The sequence below is a fragment of the Dermacentor variabilis genome, chromosome 9 (assembly GCF_050947875.1).
Source record: "Dermacentor variabilis isolate Ectoservices chromosome 9, ASM5094787v1, whole genome shotgun sequence".
NCBI lineage: Eukaryota > Metazoa > Arthropoda > Arachnida > Ixodida > Ixodidae > Dermacentor > Dermacentor variabilis.
In genome coordinates, this window is record NC_134576.1 from 81,464,368 (window position 1) to 81,478,224 (window position 13,857).

General features: G+C 45.3%; 1 non-coding gene across 1 annotated transcript; it reads left to right on the plus strand.

Annotated features, from left to right (window-relative positions):
* On the plus strand, positions 1-76 carry TRNAP-CGG (transfer RNA proline (anticodon CGG)). Its single transcript has one exon. It is a non-coding gene; the product is annotated as a tRNA-Pro (tRNA).
* Positions 77-13,857: the final 13,781 nt, after the last annotated feature.

The following is a 13,857-nucleotide window of genomic DNA, read 5'->3' on the forward strand; positions in this document are numbered from 1 at the left end:
GCCTGGTTAGCTCAGATGGTAGAGCGGCTGCCCCCGGAAAGGCGGTGGTCCCGGGTTCGAGTCCCGGACCAGGACGAATTTTTTTCTTTTCAACTATGAGCCTTTTCTTTCGAGGAACCCGTATGGGTTTCCCTTGTAGCAATTGGTACGAACGGCTGGATGTCTGGTTTTCCCTTTATTCAAAGTTGTCTGTGCATCCTTCTACACTTCTTATCATCTCACCATGTGGGAGGAATAATACACCTTTTTTACATCGATTGAAAAAACCCTCAGACCCTTATTGTTTCATTTTAAAAATCTGTTGACAGCGTCGGAATCTCTCACCAGATAGGTATCGTCAATGGTTAGTAGATTAAGCTTATTCTGCAAAAATATGGCGACAGATTTCTGCCAAATCCCCTTTTCGGTTACAATTACTCACTGAGGACAGTCAAGCTTGTGAGTTTTAGCGGTAAAAAGCAAGTCTAAACTTAGCTTTGCTCATTTATCGACCGACATTGCGAGTTTGTCAAGGCCAAGCGCATTGCAAAGCCTCTTGGCTTCGAATTTTGCTTTGGTGAGAGAAATATCCTCTGGTAAGAAAACGGATTCAGTAGTTAAAGTCGCTTTGGTATTGAAGATACTGGAAGGCAACACAGCAAAGCCAGCTTCTTTGACAGAATGTAAAAGCACCAGGGATCACGCCTTCAAAAAGGAAGTTACATGTCTAGTCGGCAAAGCATTACAAGGTGGTTTCCGACGTAACAAAACGTCTATACCTTCAGATACAGACCTATTTGATTCGCTGTCCGGAATGCGTTGAGCAATTTTTCTGACAAACGTCAGTAGTTCACCTCGTGTTTTCCGAGACTCCACGGCGAATTTCGGTCCAAGACTCAGAAGCTGTCTTTCTCTGGCAGTTCCACGTCACCCACAATGTGCACACGGTTGCTTGACTGCGGCGACTGCTTCGGAGTGATGTCTTCGGAATGATTCCTCTCTCTTGTGGAAAAAAGTAAATGGGACAGACAGGAACGTGCTTCAATGATCCCCTCAGAGAGCACCATAATAATATGTACAACACGGCACAAGGTCATCTGGGTGTTCATTGCCGCGACCACGGGTGTAAGCCCCACTTTGAAAAGAAGCGAAGTTCTGGCTTAACAGAGTTCACAGCTGAGACGTGAAATCATTCAAGCAGATTTCATTAGGAAGTTCGTGCGTCTGCTCTCTTTCCATTGCACTTTCATCTCGAGAAAGGGTGTATCTTGACAGGGTTTGAATGGCAAGAATTTCGTGTGCTCTGTAGGTACGTGGTTATCATTATCAGCATGGCAAATGATAAACCAGGTTTTCGCGGATCATTCACATTTCGCGCATGGTAGCACCCTATATATTTATTCCTTCATTGCTTCATGAATAAACTGTTGTAAGTCAGCGCTGTGTGCGTGTCGCTCTGTCGTGTCCTTGTCTTTTTTGTGCTGTGTCCTTTTTCCAATGAATCACCAACAAGCCCAACCTTCCACGCTAGGTAAATGCACGTCGCATTGAAATTTGCTTTGGAACATTTGCAATTCCTCCTTCGAAAAATCGAAGTCAGAGAATCTTTCGCAGGAATCTGCGTGCGCATTGCCAAGGATTCTTGTAATAGCGCAACGTTTTCTGTGGAAGCCCTGCTTGAAGGCACAGGCACTACGGAAGCTTTGCAGGCGCGCCTGCGGGCCAGTCGTCATTGGGTGGATTGCCATAAGCCGCAAGTCAATCAGGAGGCCTCACCGGGCTTGAGCCGGCGCGCGGGCCGTAGTTAAAAATTAAATTCTGGGAAAGCACACGCCAAACCACGACTTGATTGTAAAGCACGCCGTAGTGACGGACTGCTGATTAATTTGGACCACCTGGTGTTCCTTAAAGTGCACCCAATGCACGGTACCGCGGGCGTTTTTGCATTTCACCCCCATCGAAATGCGGCCGCCGCCACCACGATTCTGTCCCGCGCCCTCGGGCTTAGTAACTTAACGCCATAGCCACTGGCGCTGAGTTAAACTGTACGGACACCAGTGCGGGTGGCCGTACAGTTTGCAGACGTCTTCCCTGAGGCCTGTTTACGCTCGAGCCGCGCATCGTCTCAAGCCGCACCGCACGCATGCGGCTTATGCGCGGTGGGCGGACGGCGCAGCCTGTCACAAAATTCGGTTTACGCTGGACCGCACGAGCACTTCACATGCGCTGGTATCCGCAATCCGATATATGGAGGGGGGGCGAGTTGTTTAAAGCTGGCAACCATTCGGAGGAGTAAAGGTGTTCGAAGTCGGCAACCATCGCCAACAGGAGATGGCTCTGGCACATTTTTGTCGATTTGGGCTCAAGCGTGTGCGTCACGGCGACAACGTGACTCTTACAGCGTCACATCCTGATCCGCAACGTCATGTGTTGGCATTGGCACAGTGACTCACCTTTGGAACACTGCGCAGTCATCTCACCTGCGCGACTTTTTACAGGGAAGCTGTAAAGGGCTACTTTCTCCAGGAGCCTGTCCGTGTATTATCAGAAAACCATCATCATCAAGATTGGCTCCAGCATTGTCGTCTTCTTCCGCAGCTGGCTCGTTGGCGCCCCTTAGCGCTCGTGCCAGTGCCCCCGCGTTCGTCGTCGTCATTAATTAATTAGTTTAACAATTAAACAATTGGGAAACACAAAGGCGTAACCAATCTTACAGCGAAGCCGTTAAGGGCTAGTTTCCCCAGTATCGTGTCCGCATGTAGACAAAGAACTCCCCATTACTGGGCCGATACCGAAGATAGTGCAATGCCGGGCCGACCCGCGGCGGAAGTTTAGCAAGCGGCGTTAAGCACTCCCCATACGTGGGCCGATCCCGAAGACAGTGCAATGCCAGAACAATCCGCGGCGGAGGTGCCGTAGGGTCTCCAGTGAATCGGATGGGCGTCGCCAGTGTCAATTATGTGTTCCGCAATTGAGGTCTGACCTGAAAGGCGACGATTCAAGACGAAGATGTTGCTGAAGGAGGCAAGCAAAGAACACAACTGGATGGTGTGCTGAAGCGCTTGGTCAGGAGATATCATGCTTCGGAACCCGGATAAGGCATCTGGTGAAGAGGGTGAAGAGCCACTGTAAGAAAAAACAAAATCGGAAGAACGAAATCTGCTGGGAACTTCCTCATGACAGTCAGAAGGCCAGGGCAAATGGATCTGAGCAAGTCCCGAGGAGTACTCAATGATCGCTGAAAGGGCTGACTGAAAATCGAGACGCAAGATAACGTCGTTGGAACATTCTTCACGGACAGAGAAAAGAGCAGAGATCTGACGGCAGGCAACAATGACACGAGCAGCACACATTCCTATGACGGCCGACGTCGCCGATCCATCGGCGACCCGCACAACACAAGATGCAGCAGGTGTAAGGACTTTAGTCAGGTACCTTCGAAGATGATCACTTATGACCTCTGTCAGGAGAGACCATCTTCGTAGAGCCTGCGTCCCTTTATCAGTGAAAGCCGCTACATCGACACCATTCACATAAACCTGGAGTAAATTCCTATCCCCCGGCAAGGTCGACAGATAAATTTCAGTCCGGGTCGACGTAGCAGTGTCACGCCTCGGAGTTGCACTCGTCAGTTTCCCAACGGGCGCCGTTACGTGGGTGACGGAGAACGGCGAAGAGAAGCTAGGCGAGGTAGGGGGCGTCGTGGTGAAAGCGAACGATTCAGCCTTACAGGTGGCGAGGCCTGGGTATGGTGGTATGGCTCTCTAAGTTATTTCCATGGCGGGCGACCCCCTGATGATAGGCGGTAAGGTTGGAACACATACCGACATGAGGGCGTCCAAGTATTGCGGCAGTGACGGGAAATGTGGCCAACACGTCAACAGTTGAAACAAATAGGCCTGTCACTGGTGTTCACTATTTCATTTGGTCACAAAAAGGCCGTCAGTACTGGTTCCGCGAAGCCGGGACAGTAGCAAAGGCGTCGAATCGGTTGACGGAGCAAACAGAGTGCACACCAAGGTTCGCCTGCTCTTCGCCAACAACGGACGAGATAAGGGAGATCGTCCGAAGAAAATGATTAGGTTGTTCGAAACGCCGGCATTCACATATGACGTTGTCGATGCTCGTGAAGTTCTTGCCCACGAGAAGGTTAAAGGTGTCGTCTGGTATGCCCTTCAGTACGTGGTTTACCTTTCCTTCTTCCTGCCTTCCCTCGTCCACCTTGCGGCAAAGGGCAAGGACGTCCTGAATATACGTCACGTAAGACCAAGTTGAAATCTAGGCACGAGTCCCAAGTTCCTTCTCCGCGGCTTGTTGTCGTCCAACTGTCCATCTGAAATGGTTGCAGAGCTTTTCCTTGTATTTTTCCCAACTTGTTAGCTCTTCTTCATGTACCTGAAACCAGACCCTTGCCGCGCCTTTCAAGTAGAAGATCACGTTGGCTAGCACAAGGGGATAGAGAAAGAAATTTCAACAAGAGCGGACACTCCCATAGAGCCCAGCGGCCGAATTGACTGTAGCACACCAAGCTGATGGCGTTGACTCCTTCCGGTTTCGGTTTTGGGCGCACACGTTTTGAACACCAGTTGGTACACGCCGCGCCGGCTACGCTGTTCGGCGCGGTATTTATTTTTATTTTTTTCGCTTCTGCTGAACCCCGCGTGGCCTGGGCGTGGAGTCGTTTCATTATTTAGTAAAAAAGATTGCGAACGACCTTTACAAGACTCCACCGAATCCGCCAGGTACAATTTCATAAAGAAAACGCAAGACGTCTTCTGAAATGATGAAATCTTTATTTTGTTGTATATAAATACTCGTTCCGGGCTTCTACATTCATCCAAAGTTGTGGCACAACGTAAGCAGCAGTCGTTGCCGTACGAAGCTTCACCGGATGCCATCAGCTGCAAGAAAGTAAATTACAAGCATGTATCATTTCGGTATATTGACCTAACAGGAGTATTGCGTGTAGAGGCGAAACGTGTGTAAGTGGTGATTGAGCGGCATTACAGATAAATTCACTTTTACGTACATTTCGCAGCAAAGACTCCTACCAAACAATGCCATAAAATCTGAACAAAACATGCGATCTTCAAGCACCCCTCCTTTCCCGGGCATTATTTCCTGCACCTTAAGCGCACATATATACCCGGGTGACTGCGCGTTTCCAAAACAGCTTCGCCTCAATCGACGCGATGGTATGCGAAGTACACAAAGGTGGCTACAACACAGGCTCAGCCAGACCATGTTACACGCTCGCAGAATGCCTTCTAGTCGCACTCGAGAATGATTCGTGGGTGAAAAGCCTGTTTTCAGTCGCTCAGAATACATAAACGTCATGTACTTGAGCTCCCCCGCGTTATCTTTTACGCGTCCTGCCGGCGCATGCAACACTCCCGTGTTATCATTCTCGGCAATCGCTCGTCGCGTTTTCGACAAGCGTGAGTACCGAAACAGGGTAAATGTTGTTGCAGGGCTATAAAATGCGTCACAAACTTGTCCCACTAAAATTCAGTACACGCAAAACTAACTCACTATGGCCGGATTGCTCTTTTGCTAACTGCTTCACAACCCCAGGCGCGGCGAGCAAGCCTAAAGATATCCCAAAAAGTTACCAAATAAATTACAATACTTTTTCGAGTCAGAGAATGCGTCACGAACTTCTACCAGTAAGATTCAGTACACGCGAAACTAACTGCGGCACACAGCCGAGCTGCTTTTCGCTAACTGGGCCACTACGCCGAGCGCGGCCACTGTGCTTGAAAAGTACCCCAAAAAGTAGTGAAATTAGCTACAATAATGCCTAGGGTCACAGAAAGCGCCAGAAGTCCCGGTAAGATTCAGTACACGCAAAACTGCGTCACACGGCCAAGGTGCTTTTCGTCAGAAAGCCAGGTGCGGCGAGCGTGCCCAAAAACTACCGAAATAGGTTATAATTATGCTTGGCCTCATAGAAAGCGTCGCAAACATCTCCCAGTATGACTAATTAACTCATATTAACTAGGCTTGGACTGCAGAGCTGTTTTTCGATAACTGCGTCACTGTATAGGTTCAGTTTTGTGCAGTAAGCCTAAATGTGCTTGAAGTGCGTCGCAGACCGTCAAACAAAATTCCTCACCTTGCTGTAGTCCAGTAGTGCAGCGGTGCCGTGTCGAAATGCTGACGGAACACAAGAGAATGCCGAGAGCCCAAAAAACGGGCTACATCCAAAAGAGACGGGTCGCCGAGCACGCGAGCTTCACATGCGCAGCCGGCCTTTCTCACTTCTACGGCTTGTCTGGCGCATGACGTATGCACGCGCGTCTGGCGTGCCGCTAGCTTGTTGCTAGGCAACGCAACAAAAAGTTGCCAAGTCTAAGTCCATTTACACGCAAAACTTTTTCACTTTTAGTGAGAAGGAATAAAAAAATGAAACGTTGGCTGGAAGTTTATTTCACATTCTTTTTTGCTGATGCTCGCGTCAACTAACGGATGGTGTTGAAACTAGGCGTGACGTGTTTCCTGTTGCCAGTTTTTGAAGAGTGGCCCCTCTTGTTGAATTTCATTCTGAATGACAAGGGTCTGATCTCACCTGTTATTTTCGCTGAGACGCTCGTACATCCCGAGCCAATCTTCGGCGTCAAGGTTGTCTGTACCTGTAAACGTTTCAGGATCGCTGGGCTGCGCGAAGATGACGGTGGCCATGGTGGTCATAGTCGTGGTCGCCGTTGTTACAGCCTCTTTGTCAGTCAGCATAGTAGTAGTGGCCAGGTTACGTCCGCTTCGGCACCCCGAATTTCCACCAAATATGACACAACAATTATGGTTACAAGGAAATCTATTTACAAGGCATATGCAAAAGACAGGCAGACCAGGCAAGTCCTTCACGTCGTCGTCTTCAGCCCAAGCCCATGCTCTCCTTCTTCCACCTTGCCTTCAGCGTCGCAAGAAAATTATGTGCTGCCTGTAATCCTGGAGAATCGCACAAGGCATTTTACGACGAAGCTGTGTACCTCTACCGTCCAAGGAAAGTTTCGTGTCGTTGGCGGAGTAAGCAAAAACTCCCGATACGTGGGCCAATCCCGCAGATAGTGCAATGCCGGGCCGACCCGCGGCAGAGGTGAAGCATGCGTTAAGCACTCCCCATACGTAGGCTGATCCTGAAAATAGTGCAATGCCGGGACGACTCGCGGCGGAGGTGCAGTTCGCCATTACGGCACCCACATACACAGCTTCGCTGGTCATCCTTCTTCACAGAGTGAAAGGGCGTTGAGTTTTTTTCTGACCCTTACAATCTTGGAAGATGCTGTATTCTTTATAATAATTAGGCAATCAACTTACTGAGTACATTGCTGTGAGAATGACAGCGGGCTTCTCAGTAGGACTGCAGACATATCCTCATATGACATCATAGATATGCGTCTTTAGACACTTTACGCTGGCAACAATCAGCATAATTTTGAAATTCAGCTGAACAGGGCGCCAGGTCACGTGCGCGAAATAACTCTGTGTTCCTTTGAGAGAATGTGTATCTGTCGGCCATATGATTATCAATTCCCAATACAAGTGGCAAAAGAACAGAATATACAAGACAACAAAATCAAGTTCCCTCTGAAAGGCTGCCTTTTGCCACTATGATATGCAGCAAAGTGAGATTTCAGAAAGCACAACTATATCTTGGGTGGATCATTGTGCATTGTATTGTGGTCACTAAATCCTTCTTACATAGAAGGATTTAGTCACCACAAATTCTTTCATTTCTAAATTATTCTACCATTAAATTTTACAAGTTCAGCGACTAAAACTGTTCGGGAATATAGCCGTGTTAATTACGATAGATTAAACACTAAACTAGAAGCTTTTTATAGCGAACCTTTTCTGCCGTCGTTCGTCTCACGGACCGTGAATGATAATTGGGTTCTTTTCAAACAAAAAAAATGTTGAATTACTTGACAAGTAAGTGACTGCCGCTAATCTCTATATTCAACGGTAAAGCTAACCCTTGGTTTACTAAACCACTTTGAACATTACGAAATAAAAGGAAACGTTTCTGCAATACTGCGAAACGTACGAATGCTGCCTCCTACTGCGATAAGTACAAGGACTGCTTACAAGTTTACTTTAAAGCATTAAGCGCAGCCAAGAAGTAATATTCTTCGCAGTACTTGCCCTCAGTTATTAGAAATAATCGAAAAGAATGCTGGCATGTAATTGCTCCCTATATTATGTCTACTAATCGCATTACAATACACGATTTAAAACAATGTAGAATCTGCGGTTGCTTTCAATGAATATTTTGCCTCTGTTTTTACACAAGAAGATTGTTCCAATGTGTCATTTGTTCCTGAACAACCCTTCCCTGTCACGGCTCAAATCACCATCACTGCTTAAGGTATCGCGAACCTCATCACGCATCTTATTGTTTCTACTTCATCTGGCACCGATCACATCAACTCTATTATACTGAAGAATACTACTGATATTTCAAGTCGCTTTCTGTGTCTTCTCTTTAACCAGTCTGTATAATGATGTGAGCTGCCTAAATACTGGATGATTGGTAAGGTAGTTCCCCTAATTAAATCATGTGACAAGCACTCGGCCTGTAATTATTTACCCATTTCACTAACATGCATATGCAGCAAATTGCTTGAACATATTATAGCTTCAGATATCTACGGTAACCTTGAATCAAATACCTTTTTTTTCTCTAATCAACATGGCTTCAGAAAAGGCTACTCATGTGACACTCAGTTAGTTGAATTCACGACTGACCTTCACTTTAACATTAACTCTAATGATGAAACAGATTGCCTCTTTCTTGATTTTTCTAAGGCGTTCGATAATGTACATAATTGCCATTTAATTTGCAAATTGTCTGCCCTCTGTATTGATTCATTAACACTATCTTGGTTACGTAATTTCTTTTCGCGTCAGCAATTTACAGTGGTAAACAATGTTTCATCTAACATTTCCGACGTCATGTCCGGTGTCCCCCAAGGCATTGTGCTAGGTCCATTACTCTTTTTAATATACATCAACGACTTTCCTGCTAAACTTCCATCCTCAGTTGCGTTGTTCGCTGACGACTGCGTCATCAACCGCAATATTAAATGTTTCGATGATCATCTTGAATTACAACATGACCTTGAACTAGCCTATGGTTGGTGCGTAACTTGGAAGATGCCCCTTAGCGCCTCTAAATGCAGGTGTATCTCGTTTAGTCGAAAAAGCACTAGCTCAGTGTTCCACTAATCCGATTAATAATACCGTAGTGTCGGCTGCCCCATGGTACAAATATCTCGGCGTTCATCTTTCATCGGACTTATCCTGGACAACGCATGTAGCAACTGTCTCATCCAAAGCTTCTCAACCTCTCGGCTACCTGCGTAGAAACTTCCACAACGCGCCTTCTAATGTACGAAAATTAGCATATCTTGCTTATGTTCCCCTACAACTAGAGTATGCTTCATCCACATGATCACCATATCTGTGGATAACCGTCGAGTTATGGGATTCTTTGACACGGGATGTTGTTGACAGCGATTGTGTGTCCAGCTTTGTAACCAAATTAGAACCTTTTTTCATCCTGTGCCATAACGCGGAAGTTGTATGTGCTCTTTTGAAACTTGGCCAGAATGATGTGTTGCGAAACAGTACATTGATGTGAAAATGTCCTGTATATAGGGATCGAAACTGTGAATACCCCTGTAACCCACCCCTGTATGGGCATGTCAAGGCCTACAGTATTGCTAAATAGGATTATCTAATCCATATGTTGGAAGCCGTTCAGAAAGGGCAGCCAGATTCATCTCTGGCAAATTGATTGATTGATTGATTGATTGATTGATTGATTGATTGATTGATTGATTGATTGATTGATTGATTGATTGATTGATTGATTGATTGATTGATTGATTGATTGATTGATTGATTGATTGACCCGCCGTGGTTGCTCAGTGGCTATGGTGTTGGGCTGCTGATCACGATGTCGCGGGATCGAATCCCGGCCATGGCGGCCGCATATCGATGGGGGCGAAATGCGAAAACACCCGTGTACTTAGATTTAGGTGCACGTTAAAGAACCCCAGGTGGTCGAAATTTCCGGAGTCCCCCACTACGGCGTGCCTCATAATCAGAAAGTGGTTTTGGCACGTAAAACCCCATAATTAAATTTTTTAGAGCGCAGCTCTTTGGCGTCCGTTCCTGGGTTTCGCGTCGGCGTCGTCGTCGGCCTCGTAACCAGCTCCGCCCCCCTTTCATCCCCCCAGCGCTAGCAGCGATCGACTGATACCGCTGGATGCCGCTGACGCCGCTAGAGAGTCAAGATAACGTGACTGCGTAGAACACCGTCGCCGCCATGCAGAAAGAGGAGGAAAGGGTCCCCCCCCGTTCTTGTGTGGCGGATAGGGTGCTCTTCAGTTGCCGACGCGCCGGTTATTCGTTGTCCCTGAAACCAACTCCGCAGCTGGGGTTGACTCACTATCGGCGTCAGCGGCATCAGTCAGTCGCTGCTATCTCTTCCCTCCTCCCTTTATCGTGTTGTCCGCTTGCTGCGCGCGCTTCTGCCCCCATCGTTTGCCGCTAGGTGTACACGCCACCCCCCTCCCCCCTCTTCCTGCGAGTCTCCGGTTGTCAAAGCGCCGGCTCGAACTTAGTTCCTTTCTTCGCTCCTCCTCCAATGAAACCCCTGTGCGGTGGCAATCAGAGAGCCAGATCGGTGGCGGCGGATCTGTATATGTGCACCGCCCGAGCCGAAATTGCCGCTGCCGTTCGCCCTGTGCGGTGGCAATCAGAGAGCCAGATCGGTGGCGGCTTGACATAAAGACAAACAGCAATTTCCTAACACTTATGCGGGAGAACATCCCGTTCCTCTCGCTCGTAACGCGTCCCACGGCTGTGACAACCTCGCGAGGCACTTGTATACATCTCGTCTTTGAGAATCAAGCATTGGTGTACCAAGTCGAACATATATCAGTCTATTTCTCCGACCACAAAGCTTCCTTCATGACTGTCAAGAACTGTTAGTGGAGTCTTTGTTAAAGGAATACGTGTGAAAAATAAAAAAAAAATTCTGTGATAGCGCATACATGTGTTGCTAGATTTCTTTGCCTCAATCTATCGAAAAGGTGAAACAGCTTATTTGCTGCGCTCAAATTTCGCATTAGGAAGTAACGTAATCGTCGGCAATTTTTTTTTGATTGATTGATTGATTGATTGATTGATTCTTTATTGGTTTATCACATATACATATGATGGGAGGCGAAGGGAAAAGCCATTCAAGGATGGCTTGAGGGAGTCCTTCGCCCCCATACTGGCAAAGACAACAGCAGAGGCACACACGTTTTGTTCACATGGTCATACACTTTCACAAAACCATCGTATTAAGCACAACATTGTCATAAACTTTGACAAAATCATAAAATTAAATACATTAGCTACTGTCCTACGTAGGGCATCATGCGTAAACATACGTAACTTCAGCTCAGCATCGAATGACAGCACATTTAATAATAACGTACGCTTAGTAATAGTGGCATTGAAACAATATACTTAAATATCAATCGTAAACAGCTCTAGAGGTCAACGTTAGGCTAGAAAGAACGTGTACAAGTCAGATAATTTTGCTTCACGAATATCGATTTCTTTTTGATTAAACTCATTTATTAGACGTGGAACTTTGTTTTGAAGCATTTGCCGACCATAGCCAGTGCGACAATACGGGACGTTCCATATTTCTGCTGTTCTTGTGGCATATGATGCTTCCTTAGAGTGGAGATTTACTAAACCCGTGAAGAGAGAATTAGGACAGTCATAGTTAGGGCGATATTCACGCAAAAATTTATACTCATACGTGTCTTGTACTCTAATTATTTAAAATTTTTTAAAGAGCTCCGCAGTAGAATGCCGGAGTGGCACATTCTCAATTATTCTCAAACCTCTTTTTTCCATTACTAATAGCAGCGAGAAATTCGATTGTGTAGTAGTCCCCCAGACCAAATGACAGTAGTTTAGATAGGAAGCGAAGAGGGCGTCATAGATTAACAATTTTATTGACTTCGGAATTAAGTAGCGGTTTCTGTTCAGAATTCCCGTTATTGCACCTAATTTTTGTAATATCGCATTGATATGCTCATCCCACTGCAGTGATTCTGAAAAATGCACGCCAACTACATTAATAAACCTAACTAGCTCTATCTTTGAGCAGCGATAAACTCGGTTACGTACTACTGAAACCTTCCTGTCTATAGAATGAAACATCACAGCCTTTGTTTTCTTTGTATTTATCTGTAATTTGTTATTATCTGCCCACGTGCTTAATTCCTTTAAAATGCCATTACCTTTATGAAAAGCTTCGGCATCTGATGAAGACGAAACAAATATGCTAGTGTCGTCAGCATAAATTATAAATTTACCTTCTGAAGGTATATGGACTGTGTCATTTATATATAAATTAAACATCAAAGGCCCGAGAATGCTACCCTGCGGTACTCCCGAGATTATTTGCTTTCTTTCACGTACTATTTCATTCATTGACACAAACTGACGTCTTTCCGAAAGATAACTTTTCAGAAGCATCAGGGGTAGCCCACGAATGCCATAGTGACTTAATTTGTCAAATAAAATTTTATGATTTATGTAATCAAAGGCTTGCGTAAAATCAACAAAAACACCAAGAACAAATTCTTCTTGTTCAAATTTCTGCAATATATATTCTTTCTGGTCGAGAAGAGCTCGCTCTGTTGATCAATTTTTTATAAATCCGTACTGGCATTTCATTATCACGTGCTTGTTACTGAAAGGATATAGTCTATTATAGGTTATTTCCTCAAAACCTTTAGAAAATATAGGCAGTATCGACACTGGTCTATAATTCAAGACGTCTTTTTTGTCTCCTTTCTTATATAAAGTCACTACACGAGCCACTTGCATTTTGGATGGAATACATAAGCTATATATATATATATATATATATATATATATATATATATATATATATATATATATATATATATATATATATATATATATATATATATATATATATATTTAATTTAATTTATTACGTATTTGACTGGCCTTACTTGCAGCCCATCAGCATCGCAACTAAGGCTGTTTTTGAAGGCCAAGAAAAAAGCGCTAACTTCATGTTCTACTGCTGCTTCTAAAAATAATGTATTTACATTTTGAGGATCAAGAGCTGTGTAATATGCATGTGGCCCAGTGTCAAAATCTCGCTGCACGAAGTAGTTGATAAACACGTTGACCATACGGTCACCACTGACTGTTCCCCAACCGTGCAAGACTTCTGTCACCAATTCCTTCCTGTCGCTCCGTCCTATAAGTGAATTCAGCTCGTTCTATATTACATCTGTTCGTTCAGAACAGGAAGAAAATAGATGAAAGTAATACATTTCCTTTGATTTTTTAGGTTCTTTATCTAAGGCATTTCGAAACCGCTTAAATGAAATTAGCTCTACTTCTTTACGCCTACGCATAAACTTCTTAAATAAACTGTCCTTTTTGTCAATCTTGTGCAAAAGCCCACGTGTCATCCATGGCCTTCGATAGCCTTTCACCCTTTCTAGTCGTTTGTAGATGAAGTGTTTTTTTGTATACTGCCGAGAGACAACTGAAAGAAGTATCATAAGCCACTTGACTTTCATTCGATCATTACCTAAATAAAACAAGACCTTGCATTTCAGTCCTTTGAAGATCGCCGCATGATTGCGCTTTTATGTCTGTTTCGCAGGTACATCTATAGTAATTACGTTCACTGTTTGCCGCTTCATGCTCCTGTGAGCACATCTCGTCGCATTCACAACGCTCTTAGTTTCGTGCGCATTCATGGTCAAATGCAGGCATTTAACTCATCACCCCTACCAAGAGCTATTGCACATTGAA